Source organism: Gavialis gangeticus, unplaced genomic scaffold (assembly GCF_001723915.1).
Source record: "Gavialis gangeticus isolate Ggan-Ray unplaced genomic scaffold, GavGan_comp1, whole genome shotgun sequence".
Taxonomy (NCBI): Eukaryota; Metazoa; Chordata; order Crocodylia; family Gavialidae; genus Gavialis; species Gavialis gangeticus.
The window spans coordinates 35,710,818-35,724,374 of NW_017729030.1; positions in this window are offsets into that span (position 1 = coordinate 35,710,818).

Sequence of the window (13,557 nt, forward strand, 5' to 3'; positions counted from 1 at the left end):
TGTGTGTGTATATCTGTATAGATATATATCTATATAGATAGATCTAGATCTATGATATAGATAGATCTAGATCTATGATATAGATACATATATATATGAATCACAAAAAGCACAGAAATAACTATTGAACAAACACCAACAGTGAAATGTTTCTTTAGCTTTAGGTAATGGGACTTATAGTCACCTACTTGCCTTGTTAGTTCTATGAAGAACGGGCTATTTTAGTAATGAAATGTGTGAAGTATATTTCATTTAAATAAGTCTGTCAATTTGTTATTGCTGCTATTAATACAAGAAAGTAATTGCCCTTCCTGGAACTGGTATATATTGTAAATTAGGTTTGTTTTCCATGCTGAGAAGAAAAAAAATCACATTTTTTTCTTTATTTTATAGATAATTAAAGTGTTTTCATTTACTGAAACTCCTTTCACAATTTGCATACATCTACAAAAATCATATCTTAACAATTTAATTCATCTCCATACAGGCATTTTTTTCATGGATTCTGTATATGGTGCACATTCTTCCATACATCCATTCTTTTAAGTACTCCACACATACACACAAACAATGGTTAGGGCTAGTATGTGTTTATAGCACTTGGGTGCATAATCTCAAAAATATGAGGCCTGACTCTTATTGATTGCCATGGGTGCCAAAACACATTTGAGGATCTTAGCCTTAGTCCAGAAGAAGTGGCAGCATAAAGCCCTTTTGCCACTAAGATGTGTAATTCTCTTATGTTCCCATGTTCTACTTTAGAAGAAGCATATTCATTACTGGGAGCATCTACCTGAGATGCTAACTGTTCAGTAGCCTAATAAATAATGTGCAGTAGTGCATCACAGCATGGACAGCGCTAATATGCTACTGCACAGTATTATTAGGCTACTGTGCAATAGCATCATGGAGAAGGCACTCGCTGATGCTACTGCTCAGTAACTCTGGTTACTGTGCATTTATTGAGTATTTGATTATACAAATACTAAATTAAATGAACAGTAAGCAGTGCACAATAATGAATGTGTAGACATGCTGACTTTGTACCAGTAAGCTACCGCTGAAATCAATGCAAGTTCAGCATTCATCCACTTGAAATTCTTGTTAAGTACTTATCTGCATTTCGAGGAACTTAATACCTTTAAAATCAAACATTATTTCTTTCCTTCCTCTGTCCCCATTGTGTTCCTTCCACAGGAACTTTGAACATGTTTTTGCACTCAGCTGAGCATCAAGAGTTGGATCAACTTACCGGACAAAAAATCATTGGCATAATTTACAGGAGAAGGTTTTAAGTTTGATACTATGAAAACATTCAGACTGTCAGAAGAGTTAAACTGTGGAACAAGATAATTAGGAAATATAGAATCCCCTTCACTGTAGGATTCCAAGAACAGGTTAGACCACTTATTCTCAACCATGAGATCCTTTTAAGGGTAATGCTGGATGCCATTTGCACTGTTAGGTGTGCAAACAGCTACCCATGATTCCCAAGATAATCTCAGAGATTTCAAATAGGAATTCATAGTGTCAAAAACATTCTGACCTGTTGTGGTCTTCTTGAGCTTTTTGCAACAGAACAGCTCCTTTCCTTATTTTTCTAGAGTAAAAAAGAACAAAACAGTAAATGCTATGAGTTGGCATTTTCCAAGATGTGCATTGAGTCTATAAAAGGTTGAAAACTACTGGGTTTGACAAACATTTGTCAACAATGCTCAATCATATCTCAGAACAAGGGTGTGGACTTCATATTTCTGCAAAATCTACATTTCTGTGATTCCTGTGTTTGCCCAGAAAAGGCTGTTTGAGGTTTGTAAGAGCTTGTCTTACCTGTGCAGTTGTGTTAGGGTTAGAAATCTATTCTTTAATTAGGGATCTGGTACAGTTTTCAATTTGCGATTTGACAATAGTACAAGCTATCTCCATGTAAAACTCCCAGTGGAGTCAACTAGAGTTCTTATGAAAAGACTAAAAGGACAAGAAAATAACATCAGTTATGTAAATCTTTTATTTTTAATTAATGTATTAGATAAATATTAAAGAATTTTGAAGTGGCTTGCCCATTCAATTTCTTCAGAACTTTTTCTGATTGACTTTGTGATGGAATCTCAAAATGTAACAGACACTATAGTTCCTTTTTTTAAAATCAGTTAGTTTAATATACAGTAGTAGTATTTTATTAAAGTGTATTTTCAAAGATAAAAATGAGTGTTTCCCTTAATATATTCCCATTTGACTTGAATAATAGGAAATAAAAAAATTAATTTAAGTCTCTTCTTAAAATGCTTCTGAGTGGTATAAGAATAACAATATCGAATGAAAGTATGCACCGAAATACACGTTTATCTGCTTGTAAAGTTTGAAACTCATAAATAATAATGATTATATATTTAGACGATTGCAACTAAAATCTGAGAAATTGCCAGTGAAATAATTAACCTACTGATAAATGCAAACATAATGCCACAAGTGCAGATATCATGGTAGACAATAAGTTTACGTATTACAGAAGTTATGGTTTGTTTCATTATGGTTTACGTTTAAAATGGGAATGAAGTCCCTTTTTATGTATTATACACACAAAGAGTATGTCTACATGAGATGCTACTGCACAGTAGCAATGAGCTGCTTGCTTAGCTCGTTGCTACTGCACAGTAGCATTGGTGGGTACTAACTGTGATGTGATGCTACTGTACAGTAGCTCATTGCTACTGAGCAATAGCATCTGAAAAAAAAGTGTGGGGATGATACTGTGCAGTCATGCAGTACTTGCTTATGTAATGTTACTGCACTGTAGCATCCCCACACATATTTTTTCAGGTGCTACTGTGGAGTAGCAACAACTAAGCAAATACTAAATGCATAAGTGAATAGTAAATGACTGTGCATAATGGAGTTTGATTCTTTTTTTAAATATGGTATGAGCAAGTCTGTAAGACTTAGTTTTGATATTACAGCTAAGAGAAAATCCGAAACTGCAAGTTCAATCTGTTGCACTGATTCCCACAACCATTAATTCAAAAGCTTCTTTAGAAACTCTTCTATCTTATTTTCTCACTAATCTGTTTTAGTACAAATTGGATCAACATATGTGGGTACACCAACACACATATATACAATGAGAAATCTATTGTTGAGCATATGTGTCTTTGTAGATAATCTTTTATGTAAGAAATGGGCAAGAACAAACTTGGACAGCTTTCATGAACTGAATTTGTTTTTAAATTTGAATTTGTTAATAAAGTTCATGCTATTATAGGTTGGCTGTAATGTCAGGAAAAATGAAATCTATTTGGGTGTAATTCTCGAGAAAGCAAATATGTAATTTAAGACGCTTCCTGTCAGAAGTGTTATATACAGATCTAATTGCTGGAAATCTTTCTTAGTGACAATGAAATGGACTGTGGTAAAGCTACAGATGCCATTTTCTGTACTTGGACTGAGAAATGTGCCATTTGTTTGTAAACTATGTGTGTGCCATTTGTGTGTCAATCTGGTAAACCACAGAGCATCAATACTGACACACTGGATTCAGGTGAAAGGTTTGCTATTCTTAATGAAAATCAAGAATTGAAGGGGAAAATGGTAAACAGCACATAAAATATCAAATGTTAGCATGCAATATGCAAAAATGTAATCAATCCCACTTGTAACAAAACACATTTCTGAACTCAAGCACTCAATAGCTGAAGATTCCAAAAGTGAAGTTTGCTCTGTTATAATAGCTCAACTGTATATTTCAATACCTCAGTTCTGGTTTACATAAATAGCAAACTATAATACAAAAGCTAAAAAGGACTGACTTCAAATAGTATAGCATAATGAAAGTACCCACACTGACCTTAACTTATGGAAGTTCCAGACTCAAGGGTGTGAGATCCTGCAACCTGAAGATTTCATTAAGCCTGACTGTGCATTCAGCATCCAAGCTATTCCCACTGAAGGCAATGGCCAAAATAATATCGATGTCATAGATATTTTCAGGTTCTTCACACTTTTTAGCATGTATATCTTACAAGTTTCTCCAGAGAAGCTGTTATTATTTCAAGTCCAAAATGGGAAACCTAACTAACTGTGTTTTTAACTAGAAGTGCATTTGAAATAGACATGCATCACCAGGGCTGCGTGCACATGTATCTAAAAAAATATGCTGTTGTACATGCTCAGTATACACTTTTCAGACAGTCCTATTTTAGATCATCCCAAAGATTCTGTCTCAAGGTAAAGCTAAGGCAGTAAAAAATATCTCCATGTTCAAAGCTTCAGTTGGTAAGCATACCAGGTGCAGCTCTGTCTCGATTTAAGAAAAAGGGACTCTTTTTTTTTAATGAGAAAAGTGCAGTAATCCTACATACAAAGAACACAAAAACAGTGAAGAGATTATGCTCAAACTAGAACAAAAAATGAAGATGCAGAGAGAGGCCAAGAATAATAAAATATATATTAGCCCAAATGATGAATGTTTTGTAAATTTTGCAAATGATTATAATAGGAACTGTTTTTGGCCTTAACCTCCATGAGTGCAGCTAAGTGCATGCATCTTTAGGATACAAGTGGGTTCAAAATACATTATTAAGCACATTACCTTCATTTATGGCTGAAAGGGAGAGTGATTTCAAAGTTATTCTGTGGCAACATTTGGTGTAAAAAGGTTGAGAACTGCTTTAGTGCAAATGTGTCCACATACACACATGCACTGACACACACACACAGACACATGCACAGAGCCATTTGTTCAAGTTATTTGAAGTTTCCATTTATGACATAGTGTAAAAAAACCCCTAGCATCTGGCTGAGGGGAAACCTGCAAGCTAAATTATGCTCCGTAGTAATTCCATTTCCTTCAGTGGCATTACTTCTGATATATGTTTATGTAGTTGAGAGCAGACTACCTAGAACAAATAATTTTATGGAGGTGTTTGTTATAAAGAGGAAAAAAATGATCACTCTCTATTTCTACTTTTACTGTTTTCATAGATAGCATTAATTTGTATTTAAATAGTCTTTTATTCCACAACATAAATATCACAAGAAACAGAGAGTTCACTGTGACAGTAATGTGTTTGTTGTGGCTTAGTGTATCTTCAAAAAATTAAAACTGTAAGCAAGCATTCTTGCCCCTGAAAATGAGGCTAAAGAGTGCCCTTAGAACTCAGAGACATTCAGCTTTGTGAAAAAGCTTGATCTGATTTATATTTATGACTGTCAACAAAGGAAAGAGGAACTCTGAGAAAGAAGGTAGTTAATTAATACAGTCTAAAGAGATAATACAGCATATATTACAGTGATATTATAACCCCTCTCAGCCTCTGGAGAAGTAAGGCATCCAAAAAAAAATCCTGTTTTGTATGGTATAAATAAAACAAAGTGTAGTGGATATTAAAACAGCAGTGCCAGGTTAAAAATCAAATTAGTTACAGATTTTCTTATGTTGGTTATTCCTATCACCTCAGATCATTAGCTTTTTACAGTGTTAACAATCTAATTTACTTTTCACCATGAACGCTGAATATTTACTTTTTGCTTTTCCGTCACTGAGGAGGGTTAAAAATACAGCGGTCTAACTTGTCCTCTGTTTCTACTAACATAATTATAGAAGTAGTAGGAACAACATTTACACTGTGGAAATGTACATTAGGGTTGCCTTATATTTTTATTATATCCTTGTTTTCAGTTTTTTATGACTTTAACCATCTTGGACACAAGTTTCTATGCTGGCTCAGCTCTGAACATATTTCACTCTTTCCAAAAAACAATGGTAGTGAAAAAAATGTGCAATTTGCCATGTAAGAAAAAGAAACACATCACATCCTCAATGTTAGCAAACCAAATTGACACACGTGTACTACCACACTAAGGTGATTATGCTACTTCTGGTTCAGCAACTACTGCATATAGAATGAGCGTGCATTATGAGAATGAGGATATCATAGGATTAGGCATCTTCCAGGGTTAGGCTGAAGCTAAGCAGGAGTTTTTAAGATTGCAAGGTTTTTCACTTAGGCATGCAGGAGATACATTACTTGAGTCATTGTGCAAACAAACAACGGGAGATGCAGGAGATACGTTAGCTTAGAAGCTATTGTAGAAATCCATGTGCTTGTTTATGCAATTCATAAAATGGGCCACTCCAGTATATGCAGCTCCTTGGTTTACTGTGTTATACATCTCCCTCAGACTCCCTCACAGTTTACTATTGTGACCAGCTAGCACAGTCATTGTGTATGTTTACATGATATAATAACACAGTACTATGGAAAGATGCCCAAGCTAGCTTGTTACCAGACAGTCTAATTAGTCTGGGCAGAGCATTACACTGACAGCTGTCCTGCTTCTTATACCTAAGCTAGTTCTGCATGGTACTACACTGTGTTGTGTACATATATTCTTACAGTTTGGTTTTCAGAAGTACCAATCATTCACAACTTAAGCCAATGAAATGCTCAGAAGCACAAGAACTTGGGAAAAATCAGGCACTGCCTGTGTCAAACTGATTCCCAGATCACTGAGACGTCAAAAGTCAATGGATGTGTAAATGTTGGCCTTAGTCTTCCTGTGTCTTGATTTCTTGTCTGTTACATAGGGATAATAATATGTCCTTGCCACATTAACATTTGGAAGCTATTCAGATACTGTGTTGGGCTTCATAACAAAAGTCGAGGAAGAATTTGGAAAGGCACACCATAGCAAAGCATATCAGTAACAAAGGTATAACAACACATGTTAAATGATGGGGATAAAAATGTAGAATTATTACATATTTCCCTGTCCATCCTGTATTGTAAGATAGGGTTTGGGGTTTTAAAAAAAAATAGTCCATATGCATATAGGTCAGTGTAGTATTTCTCTTTGTGTTCCTAAATGACAGCTTTCTAGCTGTATAAGCTATGGTTTTGGCACTTATGCACAGGTTACATATCTAGTATCTATTATCACTATACTCTGAATATGTAAGCATGAGTACATAGACTGAGCATTCACAACAGGCTTCATGCTGGCCAGGCATGTCCATTCTGGAAGTGCATGTACATCTAAGTCCCAAGAATACAGCTGGCTAGAAACTCACAATAGGTGTTAGGCAAAGGAGGAGTGCCCTTCCCCAGCCTTTTAGCCCCAAAAGCAAAATGGTTAAGGGATTTACATTCACCCAAGTACACATATATAACACCACATCTCTGCCCACACGTCTTTTGCCCAGGAAACTGGAGATCCACATCTCTCTGACTGCCCAGAACAACACTCTGACTGACATGTCCCAGGTAATTCATTCTCTAGTCCTTTCTTCATAGCTTCTTTTCCTCTTTTGAAACTGGCTTCTTGGGTAGCCAAGCCATGTGAGGCCAAGAGGATAAGGGCAAGCTGAAGAGTAGTTGGCTCAGTGGGATGACTTTGGTGCCAAGAAAGAGCATATCCTAAGTTCTAGTCTAGACCTTTGCTTTCTAATGAGAGACAAACTTCCTAACTGTACTCTTCTTTATCCATTTTATCCAAAGACTATTAAATGCAAGGAGCAGTGACTCAACTTCAAAGAAGTGCCAGAAAAGACTGGATAGAAGGTTTTCCTCCCCATGACTTTTGGGATTTGCATTCAGGTACACATGTATGTGCCTGGCCAATTCACTGTTCACGCACAGTCTATGTGCATATATTTATTCATGCCAAGAAGTAGGGTCAAAATTGCTCACATGGCTAGAAACCTGCCATTTAGGTGCATGAAGGAAAATATAATTCACCCATAATGAAAACTAGCATAATCCACATACACAAGGGGAAAAACATATGAGTTCAGGCAAACTGAATTCTGTCATTTCCTAATGTTAAAAGCATTAATGAGTAGAGTTTTTAAAACCTCATTTTGTCTCAAAAGAAACAGTCCATTTGGCCCAAAAAGAAGATTTTACTCTTAGCTACATGTAAGAAAATTAAAGGAAATGAACAGCTAGATTATCAAGATGTTGAAAGATGAAAGAGCAGATTCCTATTTCAATTTCCTTGCCCAAAAGATACTTAGTAAGCATGTCTACATGTACCTCCCATGGTACAGTTGTTACTGAACCATCATTTAGTACTTGCTTTAGGAAATACTAAATGATGGAGCAGTAATGGCCATTACTTTTCTGTCCTGGTGGCACAGTTATTTTTAGCAGATACGTCACTGTAGTGGCATGCTATAGCAAGGTAGTGTATCACTACGACAATGTTGTTTTGGCATCAAGGCTTGTGCCCACCAGTGCTGTATCACCATAGCAACAAACTATGTCACTGTAGGCTGGGCTAATCCATTTTAGATCAGTGAACTGATGCCAATCTTAAGTTAGTTCTCATCTGATCAGGCATGCCATTTTTAGGATGAACTAAGCCATGAAAACACTTGCAGAGCCAGCCATTTATATTGCCCTAAACTCAATTAGGGAGATGTAAATGTAATGCTTATATGTACTCCAAGGCTGTCCAGCTGGTGGCCTTCAGGCCACCAGTTGGCTTGTGGGCTCCCACCCAGCCACCACTTCTCCCATTGTTCCTGCTCCAGCTATTCCTGCTGCTGGGGTCCCCAGGATCCCGATCCCCCCACTACGTCATGCTTCCTACCCCCACCTGTGGGGTCTGGGGAGCTTGCAGCCCTTATGGGGGGCGTGCCAGTCTGACCAAAGAGCAGTTGTGGGGGGTCATGCTGCCCATTCCAGGTTCACATGCTAGGGGGGCCCAGTAGCCCATTCAGGCTGTGACCCATGGCCACTCAGAAGTTGGAAAACCCTGGACTAAACTATGGAATCCCTTCATCTTATACCTGCTGCTCATGGATTTTCTTCCCAGTTGCAGTTTGGAATATACACTCTCCCAGTTACACACGTATAACACACATCCCTGTCCACTCAGAGCACAGCCTACTGAACACTTGGCCATTTGTGTGTCTGCTTTGCACATGAGATAAGATTTCAAACAACATTTATGTGGTGGGGTAGATGCCATTTGGACAGCAGAGGGAATCAAGAAGTGTCCCCCTTTTGGTTCAGTTGTTAGGAACCTCACTGAGGATGTAGGATGTTTGAGTTCAATTCTCTCTTTTTCCTGAGGTCACTGAACCCCCATCTCCCATTAAAGTGTCCTACTCACCAAGCTATATGGCATTCTTGGTATGGAATATTCTACATTGCATAAATAATGAAAAATATACCAGAAGAGAGCCTGGAAAGCATGCACCCTTCTATGGCCCCAGTGACTAACACATAGGCATTCTCAGTCTCCAGGCCAATGAATATTTATATATGTTATACAAAGTGGAAGTTCTCAGGAAACATGAAGAAGTCACATGTTAGAATATCCATGATAGTGAGAACACTCTGCTGGGCAGTAGAAAATGTGGTTCATATTCTCTCAGACAGGGGATGGGATGGAGCTCACGTCTCCCATCTGAGTGAATTTACTAACCACTGGGCTTCTGAATAATAAAAAAAGGACCCCAACACCAATCTAGCCTTGGAAAATGTTTCAAAAGAAATGTTCAGCGAATTCACATGAAAGCTGAACAGTTCCTATTCTTGCACTAGGTGCAATGCTTGTGTCTACATGGCAGGATATTCCATTAATAAAAAACAGTGCATTATGGGTAGATATCCCAGAATCCCTCAAATTGCCTTAAGAGAAATTTTCATGAAGTACTGTGATATACCCACTGGTGTTTAAAGGAACAGTACCCATGATATAGAAGGATGCTGATTGTCACATTTCTTGATCCATAGGCTATCTTATTCCAGTCTGGCTGTGTCCAAGCACCAGAATAAGAACTATTTTCCTGTTGAAAAAATAAGGAGCAATTGCAATATGGATGGTTCTCATGACGGTCTGGCAGGTAATTCAGTGGTTCCTGTTTCACAAGTTGATCAGGCTTAGCATTATTTAAATAAAATAAAATAAGACTCATGAGCAGCTGGGTTCCTTGATGGTGCTGTTATGACAGGGCTCAAAGCAATTCTGTGCCAGTCTCTTTCTATTTCAGACAGAAGAGCTACTTCCTGAAGGTCTGTAAGTCTTAGAGGACTCACTGGGTCTATGAGATTGTTAATACCTAACAGATATTAGTCATGTCATTAAATGTAATAATAAAATGTGTTCAGATACTATTGTGATTAGGCCAGTATAAGAATCTGATCTGAATAGTATGCATCACTGGGACTGATTTACTTATATTAACATTGTCTGATTATCAAAATACATCCATGAGTTCAGGTTTTCACATAGTCTGGATTATTTGAAAGGTTCCAGAATGATCATATTTCCACAAATAGTCCAGTTGGAATTCAGTGGGATATCTGTCTCATTTACTGTTTCAGGAGACTGGGCTAGCTCTTTGTTTCCTTGTCTATAGATTTTATACATTGGTAAAATGAGCCCATGGGACATACAGGGCATGTCTACACATGCTTATTTAAGGTGTGTGCCCTTAATGCACCTTAAAAATGGTGATTTTAGGCTATTTGTGCCTAAATTTGATTACAGCAAAAGCTGCAAAAACAGGTTTCAAATTTAGGTGCAAATAGCTAACGTGCCTTAATGCATGTATAGATGTGCTAAGGCACATTAACACTGTGGATCTCAACTGACTTGGGACTAACTTTAGTCTCAAGTCAGTCTGCACACCAAGTTCATGCGCCTTAGCACATGCACATGTAGATGAATGTCTAAATCGCCTTAATGCGCATTAGGCAAATGCACATTAAGTTTAGGCACACATAAAAGCACATGTAGACACACCCACAGAGTCTGACATACAGAATTCAGGTGGCTCACTCTTTTGCTCATTCTCTCCCCAACCCCCTTCCTCCCCTCCCCCACAATGTATCCATGCTTTGGTGATGCAGAACAGTCAATATAACTATCATCCATTTCTATGCCAGTTGTACTCAATGTCCATTGGGTATGCTTACTGTATACAGAAACAAGGGTCACAGCAACAAGATCAATTAGCTACAGTTAGAATAAAACATGTACATTGAATATTATTAATTATTTCTGTTACCATGCTGCTTATAAACTCCAGTCATAGACCAGGATCTTTTTATACTATGTATTGTACAACCATAGAGTCTGTCTACAAGAACTTACAATATAAGATGAAAGCCAATAGATGGATGAAAATATAACAACAGGGGCATACAAGTTAAAAATGGGACAATATGGGTTAACATGATAGGCAGCCACTAGCAGCCAAACTGTTGTTAGGCTTTCTACTGATTTGGAAGGAGGATAATGACTTATCTTTACATATGCTTACAGGAAGCAGTGATTTCATTGACACAGTATTTTAAATAACAAATTCATGAGCGCCTGTAAGCAAGATTTTTTGGTCTTAGAATTTAAAAAGGAGTTTTATACTTATATAATTTTACTTTATGGATATCATGCATTAGCAAAAAGCTGTAGTATTTGGTATGAAAACACTGCAGGGTAATAGTTATTCCAAATAAAAAAGCAAAAAAGCTGTGTTCACATGAACACTAGTATTACTCAACATCCTTTGGGCTTTTCTTTTTCAGTTTTGTTTTATTCTTCTAAAAAACAAATGCAAACACGGAAACAAGCAAACAAACAAACAAGCAAAACCCTGTATTATGCATTTGCTTAATTGGTCTGAGAGTTTCTCTTTAAACAAATAGTATGAAATAATAGCAGAAGAGAAATGGAAACAGTCTTTATATGGAAATACAGTCAATTACAGAACTTTTCTAGAAATGCTAGCTTCAGTTTAAATTTCTCGCCTGGGCAAAATCCTAACCATATGATGTAAGGCCATTTTCTCAGGTCATGTAAATCAGTGTATTTCTCATATAATCTAGATGAGAATCTTGTCCTATGAGGTCCATTGAAAGGAGACTAATTTAGCCAAATATTGAAAACAATCACAATTACTATGGAACTTAATTTTTATAGTCAAGTGGCCATATATAATAAATAAATGATGAAAATGATGGTGTGACTGTAAATTGCACTGTGTGGAACTCATATCCCAGCAAAAGAAGGAGCTAAAAGAGTGTTAAGAAAAAATTGTTTGTGGCCTTGTCTGTGATCTGTAGTGTAGAGTTACCATTCAACTGGGTTTTCCTGGACATGTCCTTTTTTTTGGGTCCTCTGTCTGGGCAGTTTTTGAAATACAAGCAAATGTCTTGGATTTTGCTCTGCCTCTGCTTTTTTCCCAGCACTTCAGGTTTGCCCAAGCAAGGAGCTGCTTGGGGCTGCAGGTTGGGAGAGAGGGGCACCGTGGTCAGGGAGGGGCGGGATAGAATGGGTCAGGAGTGAGGGGCAGCAGCAGGGCTTGGGGGGGTTATGGCTTGGAAGTGAAAGGCATGGGCAGAGCATCTACATATCACTGTCCCCCCATCATATACCCCTTCCCCACTAAACTCCCTCTCCTCTCACACCCCCATCCCCAGGTGTCCTTTTTGATGAAACTGGAAATATGGTAACCTGGGTAATGTAAATGGTATAAAGCAATGAGCAACCTTTCTTGAGTGCACTATGAGCTATAGTGTTCCCTGTTAAAGCTTCTCCTAATTACAGATTTGTCCACTGAATGCCTTCTTAAACCAGTGAGGGGATGTTGGAATTTGGCCTTTTCTGGTGCTGTGCAGGAGGAATTATCCCCTGGATCTCCCAGGAGCTTTTAATATTCCTGGACATTACACTTGTGCTTAAGAGCTCTTTTAACTGGCATATGGGGCTGGAATTGGGGGAAGAAAAACTCAACCAAAAGAATAAATACTCTAATGGTCTGGGGGACTTTATCTGTCATAGATGATCAAAGGATGCCAGCTCAAGGTAAGGAGATCTTCTAATGACATAAAATTTCTTTTGTGCCTCCTACACCACCCTTTCCTTTCCCTACCAATTTAGCAGGTGTGACAAAGGATAAGGGGTTTCTTTCTGTCGCACTGATTCCTGTCTCCTGGGGCCACTGGAAGTTGTAATATTTCAGAACATTTTTCCAGCACTTCTCAAACATCCACAGAGAAGATCAAGCATCAAAGAAGCACAAAGGACACTTTGCATCACTTCAAACATCTGCTATGAACTCATTGTTCATTCAATGGTCACTAGGCTCAATAAGTACATGCATTCATAAATAAGAACTAATAATTAACCTTATCCATGGAGTTACAGGCAAGCCTCTGCAGCCCCTTGGTTTCTCTAACTAGCTTAGCTGAAATACCATCTCCTAATTTTCAACCTGTAGTCTAAGTAAGGAAGTATCTCCAAACAACAGCCTCTAGCACTGAGAATCTGGCCTAAAGTCTGTATTTAAGAAAGAAAAAATATCAATCCCTTCATGATTTCTTAGAAAAGAGTATAAAAAGTGTTAATCACAAAAAGTATTTTCCTGTAGAAAATACGACCCATTATTGAATACAGTATAAAAAGAATGGAAAACAAAAGCTCCATAGCACAAGCTCTATCAACTGTTATCTTGGAACTTGTACCAGGAAGTCCTGTATATCCCCAGAAAAGCAATCTGAGGTCCATGGATGAAAGATGTTCTATTAAAGTCATGAGTAACTAATCCAA